The following is a 17671-nucleotide window of genomic DNA, read 5'->3' as shown; positions in this document are numbered from 1 at the left end:
GATGGTCTTGACCATCGCGACCATCGGGCTTGCGACGGAGACCCTGCGGTAGGGTCTCGCTGCCGCAAGCCCTGGAGTGATTTTGGCTCTATCAGAGCCAAAATCACTCCCACTGACATCACTAGTGATGTCAGTGGGGCCGGCTTGAGACGGTAGGCGTTCCCATGGGAACGCCTCCGTCTGGCACGCACGCCCCCGGCACACCCACCAAAGGGGGCGTGCTGTCAATCAACATCGACAGCACGCCCCCTTTGGTGCGAGACCCGGAGCGATGGTGAGCCCGTCGCTCCCCGGGCCTCGCGCATGCGCACGACGGAGCTCCCTCTGTCGTGCGCATGCGCAGTGGGGGAAAATCGACCCGCTTGCGAGCGTCCTGCCGCTCGCGAGCGGGTCTGAATGACCCCCAGAGCCAGTGACAGGATTGCTGAGGGGCTGGGGTGGTGGTGATGCAGGTGGCGCTCAGGCTCCATCTGCCCACTCATGGCCCCATCTGAGCTAGATTGTCAGAGGGGTAAGTAACTGCGCCGATCGCTTCCCATTGGTCCGCATCGTCACATACCCCGAGGGGTACATTTACTAACAATCGTGTCTGGATTGCATTCGCGTGAGAGTTTCCCCCGATTTTCAAACACGGAGATTTACTAATGGCAAACACGGGTGTAAAATCATGATTCTGTCAGCAAAGCACGGGTGAAAACACATATAGAAATAAATACACCATCCGCCAAACTCGCAAGTACTTTCCATAGACAGGAATACAACACAGGGACTTACCAAGAATCATGATAAGCAAAGTTGGACCAAAATAGAAGTTTGAAATAGACCCCCTTTTGAGCAGAGTGTTTAACAGAACCATGCACAGGTCAGTGTGATCTGTGCAGGCTTCTGAGTGTAAAAAAAAAAAAGCCATTAAAGTGTTAATAACTTTGTTCCTGGCGCCGGTTGGTCCCCTTGTCCAGTAGCATCCAAAGGTAAAAAAGTAAGAAACCGAATCCCGATCCAGCTGGACAGAACAGTCAGTACTGTACATACTGTACATACAGCGCTGCTTCGCGAAAATGGCAGGACCCACAAGACTATCATATTGGGAGCTATTCACCACGCAGTGTCCCCCTTTTTCTGACACCATTCAAACTATCTAATACCTTCATTTATCTACCATTGTTTATATTTATTTATTCTTAGATTTTTAATTTGTGTATTATATTCTTGTGACATATGTGTTTATTGTCATATATGTGCATTTTCTATATTAGATTTGATTGTCAAATATTTGGTATATTTGTATATTTTTATCTGTAGTAAATAGGGCCCTTAATCCTTTTTAATTGATGACCAGAGATCAATAAGTTTGATATATGCACTATGTAGAGAAAGCAGCCTCATTCTCTGCGTCTTAAGCGCAGGTATACCATGCTTAATGCTATGTTGGCCCTTTCAGTATCCACGCTATATAGCACATCTGCTACATGTAATATGCTATTTATACCTCATTTGGCGGTCATTCATTTCCATAGGATATTTTTGTTGTTTACAGTCTCGCTAGTTCATTATACTTACAGGTCAGCGTGAGTTTAAAGACTGAAAAATAACATATATTTTAACTTGTGAAGGGTCACGCAAAAGTCACAGGGGGGGGGCAAAGCTCACAGATTACCCACCACTAACTGTTCGAGCCATGAGCGTATCTACGTTATCCCGTCTCCCTGCAATACAGCTCCAGATGATGATTATGAGATGAGTCTGGTAATTGTGCTATCTGTATTAATAACCTGCAGGGTACTAATGCAATTTCTTTATTAGCGTGTGTCTGTTCTGTGCAGGTCGCTCATATTATCAGTAAATATAAATTGATCTGTCAAAGCAGGATATAGATGTGTACTAAAAGGCATCACCGTAATTACTTTTCTGTATTGACAATCATTCGCTGGCATGAGGCAGCCCTCCTATTGAGAGCTGTTATACATTCCACCCAGGGCTTGATTAAGCCTTCAGGGATCCCGGGGTACTTAAGACAGGGGGGCCCGTCCCCACTCCTCCGGGCCTCTCCCGCACTGATGCTGGAACAGTGGGTGGATGGAGAGGAAGACGCAGCAGGGTGCCGTGTATGCGCATATTGAAGGTCACGTCTCCACGGAGAGCCACTGGGTCCTGGGGCCAGATTAAAACCTCATGGGGCCCTAGGCAATATACATATTTGGGGCCCTGTCCCTCCTGATCCTGTCATCCTTTAGTACAGGCCTATTCAACAAGGAATCTCTGTGCGTCAGTGTCTCAAACCTCCATTAGCACATTTGCTATTGGGATTCTGATCTTGATGAATAGGATCCATATATTATAATAAATTCCTATTCTGGACCTCAGCAACATTGCTAACATCAAAAGATTATGCTGACCTGCCATATTAGGATCCAGATTATGCTGACCTGCAATAATCGGATCCAGATTATGCTGACCTGCCATAATCGGATCCAGATTATGCTGACCTGCCATATTAGGATCCAGATTATGCTGACCTGCCATATTAGGATCCAGATTATGCTGACCTGCCATATTAGGATCCAGATTATGCTGACCTGCCATATTAGGATCCAGATTATGCTGACCTGCCATATTCGGATCCAGATTATGCTGACCTGCCATATTAGGATCCAGATTATGCTGACCTGCCATATTAGGATCCAGATTATGCTGACCTGCCATATTCAGATCCAGATTATGCTGACCTGCCATATTCAGATCCAGATTATGCTGACCTGCCATAATCGTATCCAGATTATGCTGACCTGCCATAATCGTATCCAGATTATGCTGACCTGCCATAATCGGATCCAGATTATGCTGACCTGCCATATTAGGATCCAGATTATGCTGACCTGCCATATTCGGATCCAGATTATGCTGACCTGCCATATTCGGATCCAGATTATGCTGACCTGCAATATTAGGATACAGATTATGCTGACCTGCCATAATCGGATCCAGTTACGTGGTGTTGAGCACAGCTATACATCCGTTTGCCCACGTCCCTTCTGCTCAGCAGCCACCAGGACACCACCAACTCCAGAAGAAGAGGAGGAAACAGGTAAGGGGTGAGGAGAGCGGAAGAGGAATAAGAACGGTGAGGGGGGAAAAAGGTGCAAGGCAAAAAGAAAAGATACGGACAGGCACACACAAAAACCAGACAGATGCACAGACAAACAAAATGTGTGTGTGTGCGGGGGAGGGGCGGCAAAGGTACACAATGCATGGAGGATAAAAGATAAACATACAAAATTGAAGACATGGAGGAAAACAGACAGGGGAGATGGAGACATACACACAGAGTGGGGACAGAATACAGACAGGGGAGTGATATATGGGGACATACACATAGATGGGGGACAGAATACAGACAGGGGAGTGATATATGGGGACATACACACAGATGGGGGACAGAATACAGACAGGGGAGTGATATATGGGGACATACACACAGATGGGGGACAGAATACAGACAGGGGAGTGATATATGGGGACATACACACAGATGGGGGACAGAATACAGACAGGGGAGCAATAGATGGGGACATACACACAGATGGGGACAGAATACAGACAGGGGAGCAATAGATGGAGACATACACACAGATGAGGGACAGAATAAAGACAGGGGAGCAATAGATGGGGACATACACACAGATGAGGGAGAGAATACAGACAGATGAGCGATAGATGGGGACATACACACAGATGAGGGACAGAATACAGACAGATGAGTGATAGATGGGGACATACACACAGAGTGGGATAGAATGCAGACAGGGGAGTAATAGATGGGGACATACACACAGATGGGGGACAGAATACAGACAGAGGAGTAATAGATGGGGACATACACACTGATGGGGGACAGAATACAGACAGAGGAGTAATAGATGGGGACATACACACTGATGAGGGACAGAATACAGACAGATGAGCGATAGATGGAGACATACACACAGATGGGGGACAGAATACAGACAGGAGATTGATAGATGGGGACAAACCCACAGATGAGGGAGAGCATACAGACAGGGGAGTGATAGATGGGGACATACACACAGATAGGGGACAGAATGCAGACAGGGGAGTGATATATGGAACATACACACAGATGAGGGACAGAATACAGAGGAGCGATAGTTGGGGACATGCACACAGATGGGGGACAGAATACAGACAGACGAGCGAAAGATGGAGACATACACACATATGAGGGACAGAATACAGACAGGGGATTGATAGATGGGGACATACACACAGATGAGGGACAGAGTACAGACAGGGGACTGATAGATGGGGACATACACACAGATGGGGGACAGAATACAGACAGGGAGTGATATATGGGGACATACACACAGATGGGGGACAGAATACAGACAGGGGAGTGATAGATGGGGACATACACACAGATGGGGGACAGAATACAGACAGGGGAGCAATAGATGGGGACATACACACAGGTGGGGACAAAATACAGACAGATGAGCGATAGATGGAGACATACACACATATGGGGGACAGAATACAGACATGGGAGTGATAGATGGGGACATACACACAGATGGGGGACAGAAGGCAGACAGTGGAGTGATAGATGGGGACATAAACACAGATGGGGACAGAATACAGACAGCTGAGTGATAGATGGGGACATACACACAGATGGGAGACAGAATGCAGACAGGGGAGTGATAGATGGGGACATACAAACAGATGGGGGACAGAATACAGACAGGGGAGCAATAGATGGGGACATACACACAGATGGGGACAGAATACAGACAGCTGAGCGATAGATGGAGACATACACACATATGGGGGACAGAATACAGACAGGGGAGTGATAGATGGGGACATACACACAGATAGGGGACAGAATGCAGATAGGGGAGTGATATATGGGGACATACACACAGATGAGGGACAGAATACAGAGGAGCGATAGTTGGGGACATGCACACAGATGGGGGACAGAATACAGACAGACGAGCGAAAGATGGAGACATACACACATATGAGGGACAGAATACAGACATGGGATTGATAGATGGGGACATACACACAGATGAGGGACAGAGTACAGACAGGGGATTGATAGATGGGGACATACACACAGATGGGGGACAGAATACAGACAGGGAGTGATATATGGGGACATACACAGATTGGGGACAGAATACAGACAGATGAGCGATAGATGGAGACATACACACAGATGGGGGACAGAATACAGACAGGGGAGTGATAGATGGGGACAAACATACAGATGGGGGACAGAATACAGACAGGGGAGCAATAGATGGGGACATACACACAGGTGGGGACAAAATACAGACAGATGAGCGATAGATGGAGACATACACACAGATGGGGACAGAATACAGACAGGGGAGTGATAGATGGGGACATACACACAGATGGGAGACAGAATGCAGACAGGGGAGTGATAGATGGGGACATACAAACAGATGGGGGACAGAATACAGACAGGGGAGCAATAGATGGGGACATACACACAGATGGGGACAGAATACAGACAGCTGAGTGATAGATGGAGACATACACACATATGGGGGACAGAATACAGACAGGGGAGTGATAGATGGGGACATACACACAGATGGGGGACAGAATGTAGACAGGGGAGTGATAGATGGGGACATACACACAGATGGGGACAGAATACAGACAGGGGAGTGATAGATGGGGACATACACACAGATGGGGACAGAATACAGACAGGGGAGTGATAGATGGGGACATACACAGAGATGAGGGACAGAATACAGCGGAGCGATAGTTGGGGACATGCACACTGATGGGGGACAGAATACAGACAGACGAGTGAAAGATGGAGACATACACACATATGGGGGACAGAATACAGACAGGGGAGAGATAGATGGAGACATACACACATATGAGGGACAGAATACAGACAGGGGAGAGATAGATGGGGACATACATACAGATGAGGGACAGAATACAGATAGGGAAGCAATAGATGGGGACATACACACATATGAGGGACAGAATACAGACAGGGGAGAGATAGATGGAGACATACACACATATGAGGGACAGAATACAGACAGGGGAGAGATAGATGGAGACATACACACATATGAGGGACAGAATACAGACAGGGGAGAGATAGATGGGGACATACACACAGATGGGGACAGAATACAGACAGGGGAGTGATAGATGGGGACATACACACAGATGAGGGACAGAATACAGACAGGGAAGCAATAGATGGGGACATACACACAAATGGGTTTAGCCATTGTACATTGTAGCCAATGGGCTACACATTGCAAAACCTACCGGAATAGGGTTCCATAGGAACCTTTCCTTGGCAATGGCCGGCAGCACTCCAGGCACATCGCAGGGACGGGCTCCTTTCGGAGCAGTGGCAGATCTAGACTTTACTTTTATGGGGGGCGGTTTAGGAATTAATACTGACTCCCCCCTCTCTATTTATTACTCCTCCCACTTGCACCAGAGACAGCCCCCAGTAATAACATGCGCCAGTCCTCCCAATAATATGCTCCACACCTATCCCCCCATAATATAATATGCTCCAGACCCTCTTTGTAATAATATGCTCCACACACACCAGCCCCCCCACCCAACCCCCCACAGTAATAATATGCTCCAGCCCCCCTAATAATATGCTCCAGACCTTCTCCCCACAAAACTATATATTAATATGCTCCAGACCTCATTCATCCCACATGACATAATAATATGCTCCACTCACACAGTCAGTGACAGTCTGCAAAAGAGGGACAGGCCCCACGCACTGTACACTGCATTCGGCCAGCAGCCACCGCACCCCAGCACGCTACTCGATGAGGTAAGTGTGGGGAGGAGACAAGGAAGGGGGGCTGCGTGACCCTATGCTGGACCGGCATCCCAACACCAGCATCGCCGGCAGGGGTGATGTGTGAGTCATCGCTAGCGCTGTGGGCCTGCGTGGCTGCACTGTCAGACACTGACAGTGTCAACAAGGGATGGGGCTTTGTGTAAGGGGGGTGATTGCCCTTATTGTTCCCCCCCCCCCGGATCGGCCACTGTTACGGAGCCCCTGCCCCTGCATGTGCCGGATGATAGATTCTGGCGCTATGATCACATCTTGCAATGCGACCATGGGCGGTAATACAATGCCCAGAACGCATTGGAAATGTGATCATTAATAAATGGCGCCCCTTAAATGACAGAGGCATGCCCTATAATATGTGATTGTAAATCTAAAGCTGCATACACACACAACGATTGAGTTAATGAACGATTTTAGTAAATGATTTTCTACCTTGAAAAAATTAACTAAAACCGTTTACTTAAGTTGTTCATTTACCATGTTCATTTAAATGCAATGTACTACAAATGAATTTTGCATATTAACTTAATGAAAATCGTTGAGTTGACAAGTCTGACTGAACTACAAACTATAAACGTGAACGCGCATGAACAATAATCGTTCATCGTTTGACTCAGAAAGTGAACGATTTTTTCAAACGATTATCGTTAAACGATATCGTTTAACGATAATCGTTCAAAAAATTGTTGTGTGTGTGTATGCACCTTCTGAGATAAGGACATTGGGCTTCATTCAGAGGTCTACGATCGCACGGCCGCCTCGATGTTTGTCCAGTGCGCATGCGCACGAGGAAGCGGGATCCTTCTTGCGCATGCGTGAGACCCGCTACTACCGACAGCGCCGGTCGTAGCGGGTCTCTTTCCAAAGGGGGCGAGCTGTCGATGTTGATTGACAGCTCGCCCCGTTTGGAAGGCGGGCCGGGGGGGTGGCAGCCCAAACGGAGGCGTTCCCATGGGAACGCCTGCCGTTTGGGGGAGGCCCCACTGACATCACTAGTGATGTCAGTGGAGAGCTTCCGGCTGTGACAGAGCCAGAAGCTCTCTGGGGCTTACGACAAGTGAGACCCTACCCTAGGGTCTCGTCGTAAGCCCCGATGGTCGCGATGGTCTATGACCATCGCGACCATCACCCGAGTGGTCGTTAGAGCTGTGGGTGTAAACCCACAGCCTAACGACCGAAACAGAGGCGGGCGGTCAGGATGCAAGCGGCCGCCCAGTTTCTGAGCGACCGCTTGCATCCTCCGACCGCCTCTGAATGAGGGCCATTATCTTTGGAAGAAAGTGCTGCTTAATAGACAGAGGTTGACACAATCCCAATTTTAACTTTCAGATATAATTATAATTATTAACAACATTCATTATATAGCTCCCGCACACAAGCAATTGCATTACAAATGAAGAAAATAATATAGTAATAAAATAAACACAAACAAAGCAATAGGAAGATGCTATTTGTAAGCAGACGGTCTGCAGGAGCAGATTAGGAGCTACGGATATGAACATGTGTGTAAAATACAACGTTCAGTGGGCCTGATTCACAGACGCTCGCTCTGAATCATGGCTTTTTTTGTTGTTGCTGTTCGGCCTCCTGGCCGCTCGCATAGCTGTGGGCGACCACCCACAGCTATTGCGAGCGGCCAGATTGATAGTCGCAATGGTCAAGACCATCGCGACCATCTGGCTTGCGACGAGACCCTTGTGGTAGGGTCTCGTGGCCGCAAGCCCCAGAGAGCTTCTGGCACTAACAAAGCCGGAAGCTTCTTCCACTGACATCACTGGTGATGTCAGTGGGGCCACCCCCAAACGGCAGACGTTCCTTCGGGAACGCCTCCGTCTGGCCAGCCACCCCCCTGCCCTCCTATCAAACGGGACGAGCTGTCAATCACCATCGACAGCTCGCCCCCTTTGGTGCGAGACCCGGAGCGACGGAGCACCCGTCGCTAGCCGGGTCTCGCGCATGTGCACGACGGGGCCGGCTTCGTCGTGCGCATGCCCAGTGGGCAAACATCGACCCAGTTGCGAGCGCTCAGCACTTGCGACCGGGTCTGAATCAGGCCCAGTGTTACGGACACTTCACGTGAGCTCATACCTGCCTACGGTACTTGTCGGACCTCCATTCTGTTATATCCGAAGAACAGGTACTAAGGGCAAGCGCAGGGGGCGTGATAACACGATTTGCACCGTAGGTGCCGCGCCCTGCTGCGCAATGCCAGTCACCAAGCCAAATGCCCACATTAACTAATAGACGTCAGGGTGGCTATGATATACATCACAGTATATTCTATGGTATACATCACATTATACAGCAGTAAATGGAAGTGGCAGTCTAGAACACAGTCTGCATGACATTTCCTTAAATCCAGATCTGATTTCATTGAAGAGTGAAGGACACATCTGAACCCAGTTTAATGTCTTTCGTCCTGTCTGCCTGATTATCCCTGACCGTAAATCCCATTATTACTGCACGGTGACCGTAGGTATAAAATGTCCTGAAATGTCCCTAGTAACAATGAGGACGACACTTCTTATGTGTACTATAGAGACAGAACCGAGTGCAATCACACGGGGTCCAGTATTTCCCCTTTAGTCCAAATGTCACATTGCCGAATATAAAAATGAGATAATAATAATCTGTCTGATCCTCTATCACCTGAACTCACGAGTTACGTTTCCTGATTTGGGGCTGTGATAACAATTGCCAACAGCATGTTTTGTTTATTAGTATAACTGTGATACTTACAAATATGCCACCGGTACTGAACATCATCTACCTATCCGGCAAGGACCAGCGCAGTCCGCCTCCTCCGCAGCACCCTCCTGCTGTGTTGCTGGCAGCCTAACGCTGCTGGCGATAGGTTGCTGACTAATGCGCACTCGTGGAAGCCGTCTAACCATTAATACTTCATACTTCTGAGGAAGCTGCTGCGCATTGAGGAGGTGGAGAAACGCGTAAAGGGACTGCACTATTTATATAACCAGCTGGTTGTTTCTGCTTACGTATCTCCCGGGAGAATCGTAAGTACAGGCTTTTTCTTAGAAAAGCAGAGGACTGAACCCTATTGGCTATTGGTTGTCCATAGATGTAGATTAAAGCTTTTGTGCATGCGGATTGAAGTTGTACTAACCATATGGGCATAAACTAACAATGGCTTTACAGTGAACAGAGTATAAGGTTTGAATTGTATACATACCTGCTGGATTTCTGCTCAAGACTCACTGACAAAAACCAATGAAATATCGATTATGCAATCTGATTGTTTGCTCTGTCTCTTAATATAGTAACTCCCTGTATGCTTTTCTACTAACCCAAGCAACAAAAAAGCAATACACTATTTTTTTGGATCCGTGTCTGCAAAATAGCTCTAAAGTGAAGGGGTGATAAGTAGCAAATGTGTGCAAAGGATATTAAACTTCCCCGCGTCCAGTATTGGATAAAAATATACAGATCTGTATTGTTCTTTTTTCTAGTGTATTTTTTATGGGGCTGCTACAGTATAATTAAGTGGATACACTGGACGGTTGTTTTATTTGTTTTATTTAATGTCATTTTTATATTTAGATTTTTTTTTTATGCTGATTATTTCTTTATATTGTATTAAATTATTTTGTTTACTAGACTGTCTACCCCCCTCTTTTTTATAGTTTTGTCTTTTATAGGTTTTTTAGCATACACCTATTTGGATAGCAGCTAGTGATTAAAGTATTCAATCTTTATATTGTCTTTGTGTTGGAAATAGAGCGCCAGGTTTCCTTTTTCGCTTTTTTCTGACCAATAATTTTTTAAATGTCATTATTTAGTAGCAGCATTCTAAACCATACTTACCTACTCTCCCGATTTGGCCAGGAGCCTCCCGAAAATGAGGTGGCACTCCCGGCTCACCGGAAAAGTAGGTAAACTTCCTGGGCCGCCGACCCCCCGGACCGACGCTGAATTGTGTCATCGTGAGCCTGCCCCCTGCGTCATAATGCCGAAGATCTCGGGATTGTGTCGCGGGGGAGGGGCCAAAATAATGTGATTTCCATGGTCACGCCCCCATTGCCGGCGCTACCCCTCTACCGCACCACGCCCCCCTGCTTGTCCGACCTGGCTGCCCCCTCACAGAGTGGGCTGTCAGAATGGCGTCAAGTATGATCTAAACTAGTGACATTAGAAAATTGTATCGGTAATATATTTTCTACTAGGCTTTTAATATTAGGCTATTATTTCTTGATAAATGAAAACATTCCATAGAAATTGTATCGTTTATTAAACTGCCATCCTGTCTGCCACTGCAGTGCCACTCTGTTCTCCTATATGTGCTATAATGTTATTTTACCCCGCCATGCGTTGGTGCCGCTGCTCTGTCGCTTGGTTTAGCCAGTCAGCTCGCTGCAGCCTTTGGCCAATATTGTGAGCTGTGAGGTGGTAAAAAAATGACTGGAAATGAATGTTACTGAGGTTAATAATACTGTAAGAAGAAAAACAGTTCCACATCCCACATTACATGAGTTTAGCTGGGTTTGTGTCATACATTTTTGTGGAAATTCAGATCCAAAACCAAAACTTTTGAGGGTGGTTTTATTAAAAACCAAAATCAAATCACGATGAAGATTTAGAACCGAAACCAAAACGTGGGAGTCGGCTGCCTCGTCACAGCAGGGATGCGGCAGGTATGGTGGTTCAATCGTGTCATCATGGCCCCAATATTACAGGCACCGTAAAGCAGGAACGCCTGCCGTTTAAGGGTGGGCCTACTGACATCATTTGTGATGTCAGTAGTGAGCTTCCTGATCTATTAGAGCAGGAAGCTCACTGGGGCTTGCGGGAACGAGACCCTACCGCAAGGGTCTCGTCACAAGCCCGATGGTCGCAACCATGTCGACCATCACCTGGCCGCTCGCAAAAGTTGTGGGTGGTCACCCACAGCTTAGCGAGCTCCAAAAAAAAAAAAAAACGCCCTGATTCAGAACGAGCGTCCGGCTCTGAATCAGGGACTGTGCTCGCTATATGACACAGAAGCCTTTTGATTGTAAGCTCTTGTGAGCAAGGCCATCTCTCCTCATTTCTTCTTGTTTGCTTTAACCTGTGTGTGAGCTCTTTGCTGACATTCATTCTTGTTCCTTGTCCTGTATTTTGCCTGTCGGTCCTCATCTCTATAATGAACTCTGCCTTCTAACTTTACTGTGCTGTGTAATTTTGTAAATACATAATAATAATAATAATAATAATAATAATAATAATAATAATAGTAATAATAATAAATATTATTATTAATTATTATTATTATTATTATTAATTATTATTATTATTATTATTATTATTATTAGTATAATTTATTTATATGGCGCCACAAGTGTTCCGCAGCGCCTTACACAGTACATAAACAAATAGGTAGACCAGTGACTTACAGAACAATACAATACAGGACCAGGACATGGATAATATATATATTGCTATATTAGCGACCATAACACCCAGATAAGCAGCCGAGCATAAGCAACCAAGTGTTAGGTGCCTTAGTGGGGAGTAAGGAGTAGATGAAAGTAAAGTAGGGAGAAGCACAAGAGGGTAGAGGGCCCTGCTCGTAAGAGCTTACATTCTAAAAGGGGAAGGGCAGACAAACAGGTGTGACAGATGCGGTAGATATGAAATATCTATTAAAGATCAGCAGATTGGCCTAAATGAAGTTTCATGGCAGAACGGGCCATTGCGCAATGTACCTAGCATCGGTCATATGTACATTAGTTCTGCATTTACTTTGCCGTTCCGCAGTTTAATTGCAAATTTATATTTTTGTGGAACATACAATGATTAGCGCTTGGCAGACAATAGTCTATCCTCTGCATTGTGCAGTGCGGTTCAGATACAACCGGGAACACTTACGGCCATATTCCCCCAGCAACACGTGTCAAATTCTGCTGCAAAACGCTCCTTGGAAAACAGGTTTGTAAATGTCACACATCTGTGCCAGTTACTGTATATGTGTACACTGAGCTCCTTCTGGAAAGGGGTAACGGTTATTCTTAAGATATATTTGTCTTTTAATATCGTCTCCCTCATCCTCATTTATTTATTGTTTTGGAATCACACAAAAAACTTTATTTTTATTTTTTTTTCAGCTAATGGCACATTATTATTCTCCCTAGATCATCAGAGACAACTTACACTGGTTGCAGGACAATACGCTCGTAAAATGCCAGTATGTGCGCTGTTCATCGGTGAAGGCTGCGTCTCTCAGGGTTTTGTTAATTATCTGTGTACTATTTATAGAACTGCAGCCTCTATTTATACAGAGGGAATGGTAAAGATCGCAGCATGATATAGCTGTGGGGCGCTCGGTTCTTCTTCTCAATCATTTTAGAATATTTATAGTTCATCATAGGAGCTATAATAATCTAAAACACAACAAGGTGCATTATACACGATACATGTGCTACTTTCCAATATCCAGTATAATTTTGTTTACATGTGTAATATGACATAAAGTATTCCAATACGGATGCACAATAGCATTTTAGTCAGTGCACCCACACAAGTATAGAAGATATGTACAAAACAAAAAACGTTATACTGTGGTTGACAGACAGAAGGCTTCATTAGCCTGAAAGGGGTTAAACCCTGAGGCTGGGCCTTTGTAATGAGAACAGAACATTTTAGAGGTTTTATCGGGTAACTGTACTTCTAGACAATTAGATTTTGATTAAAGATGTTTCCTTACACATCTTTGCGGCAGTCACGCCGAAAATCCCCAGTTAGACTCTGCTAGAGTCGGGCGTCTATTTTTGCCAAAAATGCGTCTATTCACACTGTGATGCAACTAGGACGCACCAGCAGACTGCGCTGATTAATTTGATATGCAACGCTTCAGGGGATGTCTTTAGAGAGGGGGGTCCCATGTGCATCCCATCACGGGCCCCCTCCTCTCACTCAGGCGGCTGACAGCTGACTGGCACGGCTGGCCGGCCACGGCAGAATCAATAGACTCTGGGCACTAGAGTGTGCCCGCAGTCTATTGCGAATGCGCAGATCGCCGGGGAAATGGCTCAGCCACCATTTTCCCGGCGATTTCCTCACAGCGCATGCGCAAAACGCCGGTAAAATGGCCGCGGCGGACATTTTTCCGGCTTTTGAGCAACGCTGGGAGACCCGACGCGGGACCTCGGAGAGGTAAGTTTTCCATAATATGGCTGCACCCCTTATAAATATGCCCCTGCAACGCAGGTATATATATGTGTGACTGAGTTTATGGGTGCAGTTCAATTGTTTAGCCGTCGGCTATTTTCTTTCCCGACGGAGCAGGATAGCTGCCGTCACCGGAATTTCTGCTCGCAAAGCTAGCCAAACTGTGCGGGAAGCCTGTGCTTATGGCACGCTAACCGCAGTCAGGGCGCCCAAACCAGGACTTAAGACAGGTTTAGCCGTTTTACACGGCTAAACCCGGTCTAATAGGGCGCGTAGAGGGCGATAATTATCCTAGAAGAATTGAATTGCAAAACTTGGCGCTCATTTAATTGTGGTCGCCCTCGCAACCATTGAATCGCCTGTCTCTAAATCTGCATACGAAGCTGCAGCTTTTTTCATTCCAAGTTACGTTGCAAAAATGAATCAGCGCAGTCTGCTGGTGCGTCCTACACTCAAAAAAAGCCCAACCGCTAGCAGAGTAGCACGAGATCTGGCGGCTCACTCATGTAAGGCAAGTCGCGTTGTGTGGAGTATTCAGGCTTGATGTATAAAGCCACATCTGTATGTGGAGGGTTTCACCCCCTGTCGCCAGTGTTCCCAGACTAAGGGGCCTATTCATCATTACTAAAGATTCTCTGGAGGTAATTAGGTTTAGTACTGGCATGGAGTGCTACCTAATTACCAGAGGAATTCATCATTCCTCCTCTCCATAACTATCTATTCCGAAAAGCGGTCATTTTGGCCATGACAGCTTTTCGGGAAATAGATAGTTATCCCTGCCTGCTCTAACTTACCGCAGCTGGAATCCGTTCTGCGCATGCGCTGTTACATCTGTAAAACCAGCGCATATTCAGCACTGCCTACAGCTACGGTAATTCTGTCCACTTTCAATTTAGGGCCGTATTCAATTTGAGGTGAAAAGTCAATTTCCGCGTATTTTTGGTGGAAACTTTTCGCCGATTATGTCATTTTCGCCTGTTTGACTCTTAAATTCAATTTGAAAGACTATGAAAGTCAATGCCTATGATAGGGAGGCGGAAAAAAGTGCAGAATTGGGGTTTTCAGGTGCAACGTTCCGGGAACCCCCGTTGCAGCCTTCAGACAGTCCCCCAAAGGTAATCTGTGTCAAAAAAAAAAAAAAAAAAATACTTAAGGACACCCCAAAAAATGACTTTGAAAAAGGGGACAAAAAAAAATTTTGGGGGTACAAACTTAAAAACTAGCGAACTTGACTCTGGGGGGGTCCCCAAGTGTTTTTTTGATTGCAGGGCTTGCGGCAGGTGGATTTTTTACGATTTTTCAACTGCACTTTAGCAACTTTTAAATATGCTGACCCCCATTTTCAAGTACCCCAAATTTGCTGGGATAAGTTATTTTCTGGAAAAAAAACCTCCTAAATACTATTCTGCATCATGTATAGAAAAACGCTATTTAACAGCTATTGAATCCGTTTAAAATCACCAAATACCTTCAGCAAGCCAAATCGGGGGGTACCATGGCTAACCCCCATGTCAGAGCATCTTTTGGGGGATGTCAGGTTGATTTCCCCAAAAATGACAGTACTTTTCCGCCTGTTTCAGTTTCACCGGGTCCCGTTTTCGCCTACTTCCATATTGAATACGGGGTAAAGCAGGGACGGCCGTGATACTTTTCCGCCTGCAGAACAGGCGAAGTAGGCGGAAAGTCCGGGCCGCGAAAAAGTATCACAGCTCGGCTCATATTGAATACGGCTCATAGCTGCGATATATTTTTTTTTTTTTTTTAATAGCAACTTTAGCTTCAATTTCAGAGTCTGACGTTACAAGGGGCGGACGAGGGGGTGAGACAAGTCCCTGGTTTATGAACAAAGACCAAAGCAAAATTAATAGTCAGGACCAGAAAAACAGCAGTTAATAAAAAATAAAAGAAAAAACATGTCAAATAATTCCGAAACGCTTTGTAACCCAACCTGTCACTCAGGGAACCAGTCTAATTTTTTTTTTATTCTCCAAATTCTTTCTGAGCAAATTGTCCGGCTACTATTTGGATGCATCGAACAATGATCTCTTAAACTGTTATTTACAGCAAAGGTTCTTACAAATAAATGCATGAAATGACCATGGCAGTCACACTAATCTAACGCCTAAATACCCCAGGCCCCCGGCTCAGCCGCAGATCAAATCATCCACTATTCAGAGACTACATTGGGGAAACTTTACCTTCCAGGCTCCTCCCAGCATAATGTTCTGCAATTGCCTCGCTTTACATGTGTGCTGGTGTTACTGATCCCCTAATCCGCCTCCGCAGCTCTGCAGAACTCCAGTGAAATCAATTTGGCACTAGCCAAGGCAGCGGAACAGTAATGGCAGGCAGGCTGCAGCTACATGCCAGCTCTGTGCCTCTAAGCCTCTTCTCAACACTGGTGAAAACAGAGGGAGATTACAGTGTAGTAATCATGGATCGATTGGAAGAGCAGCTCTGCGCAGCTGCCGGACCTACTGAGCTCACCTGCCACCGCTGGCATCGCCTCTGTGCAGCTGCTGCGCCCACAGGGCTGAGGTGCACGTGGATGGATGGTCCTGACTAACCAGCTGTGCCAGCCTCACTACACATCATTTTAATATCTCAGGACACTTTAGCCACCTGCTGTCACCTCTAAAGCACCAGCTGTGGATATATATTTCTGTAGAGCATCCAATCCAGACTATGCTTTACTTCCAAGTGTATTTATCATTGCTTGGCTCCGTAACCGTGAGCAGCAAATCGACCGGAAAGGATCGGACTAATTAACGGTGTTCTGGATTCCTCAAGTTAATGATAAACCAGAGTGAAGTAACCGGAGCCCAATCTGCACAGAAATTGCACTGTGACCCCTTTGTTGGGCACTTTGATGAATGGGTCACTAATGGGTGGTTATTCTCCTCCATTGGTGATTCCGAATCCCGCCTCCACCTTCTTCTCATGCCAATCTCAACAATGGAAGCGACGCCAGTCGTCAATGGTGGCTGTATAACTGGTGACTGGCCATAATTTTGGCACACACTGGTCATGATTACGATGTGGACGATTCTGTAGATGCTGCTTCGGATCACCATCAGGACCATCGGCCAATTTGCGTAAGCCGAAGCTTACTCAGCCTGGCCATCGGAACCCCTCTGCCAGGTCCAAGAAGTCTGCGTCCAAAGAAGCAGACCATGGTATTATCATGCCTACAAAAGATTTTGGATAACGGTCCTGGTTGCCTATATATTAGGGGTGTGCACCGGCCACTTTTCGTGTTTTGTGTTTTGGTTTTGGATCTGGATCTTTCTTCGTGTTTTGGACCTGGATTGGTTTTGCCAAAACCACCCTTCCGTGTTTTGGGTTCTGGGATTTGTCTTTTGGATCTGTATTTTTTTTTTAAAAAGCATAAAAACAGCTAAAATCACAGAATGTGTTGATTTTTCTGCTCCTATGCTATTATTAACCTCAAAAACCTTAATTTCCACTTATTTCCAGTCTATTCTGAACACTGAACACCTCACAACAGTGTTTTTATGTCTAAATGGTTAAACCGAGGTAGATGGATGACTATGCTAAGCGACACGAGTGGGCGGCACAAACACGTGACCCATC

General features: G+C 46.1%; 1 protein-coding gene across 1 annotated transcript in view; it reads right to left on the bottom strand.

The window, feature by feature from the left end:
* PTH1R (parathyroid hormone 1 receptor) overlaps window positions 1-17671 on the bottom strand; it is a 523470-nt gene that overhangs the window by 489025 nt on the left and 16774 nt on the right. The window lies entirely within an intron of this gene.

This window comes from Taudactylus pleione, unplaced genomic scaffold (genome assembly GCF_031769625.1).
Source record: "Taudactylus pleione unplaced genomic scaffold, aTauple2 ptg000524l, whole genome shotgun sequence".
Classification (NCBI taxonomy): Eukaryota; Metazoa; Chordata; class Amphibia; order Anura; family Myobatrachidae; genus Taudactylus; species Taudactylus pleione.
This window is presented reverse-complemented; position numbering and strand designations above follow the sequence as displayed.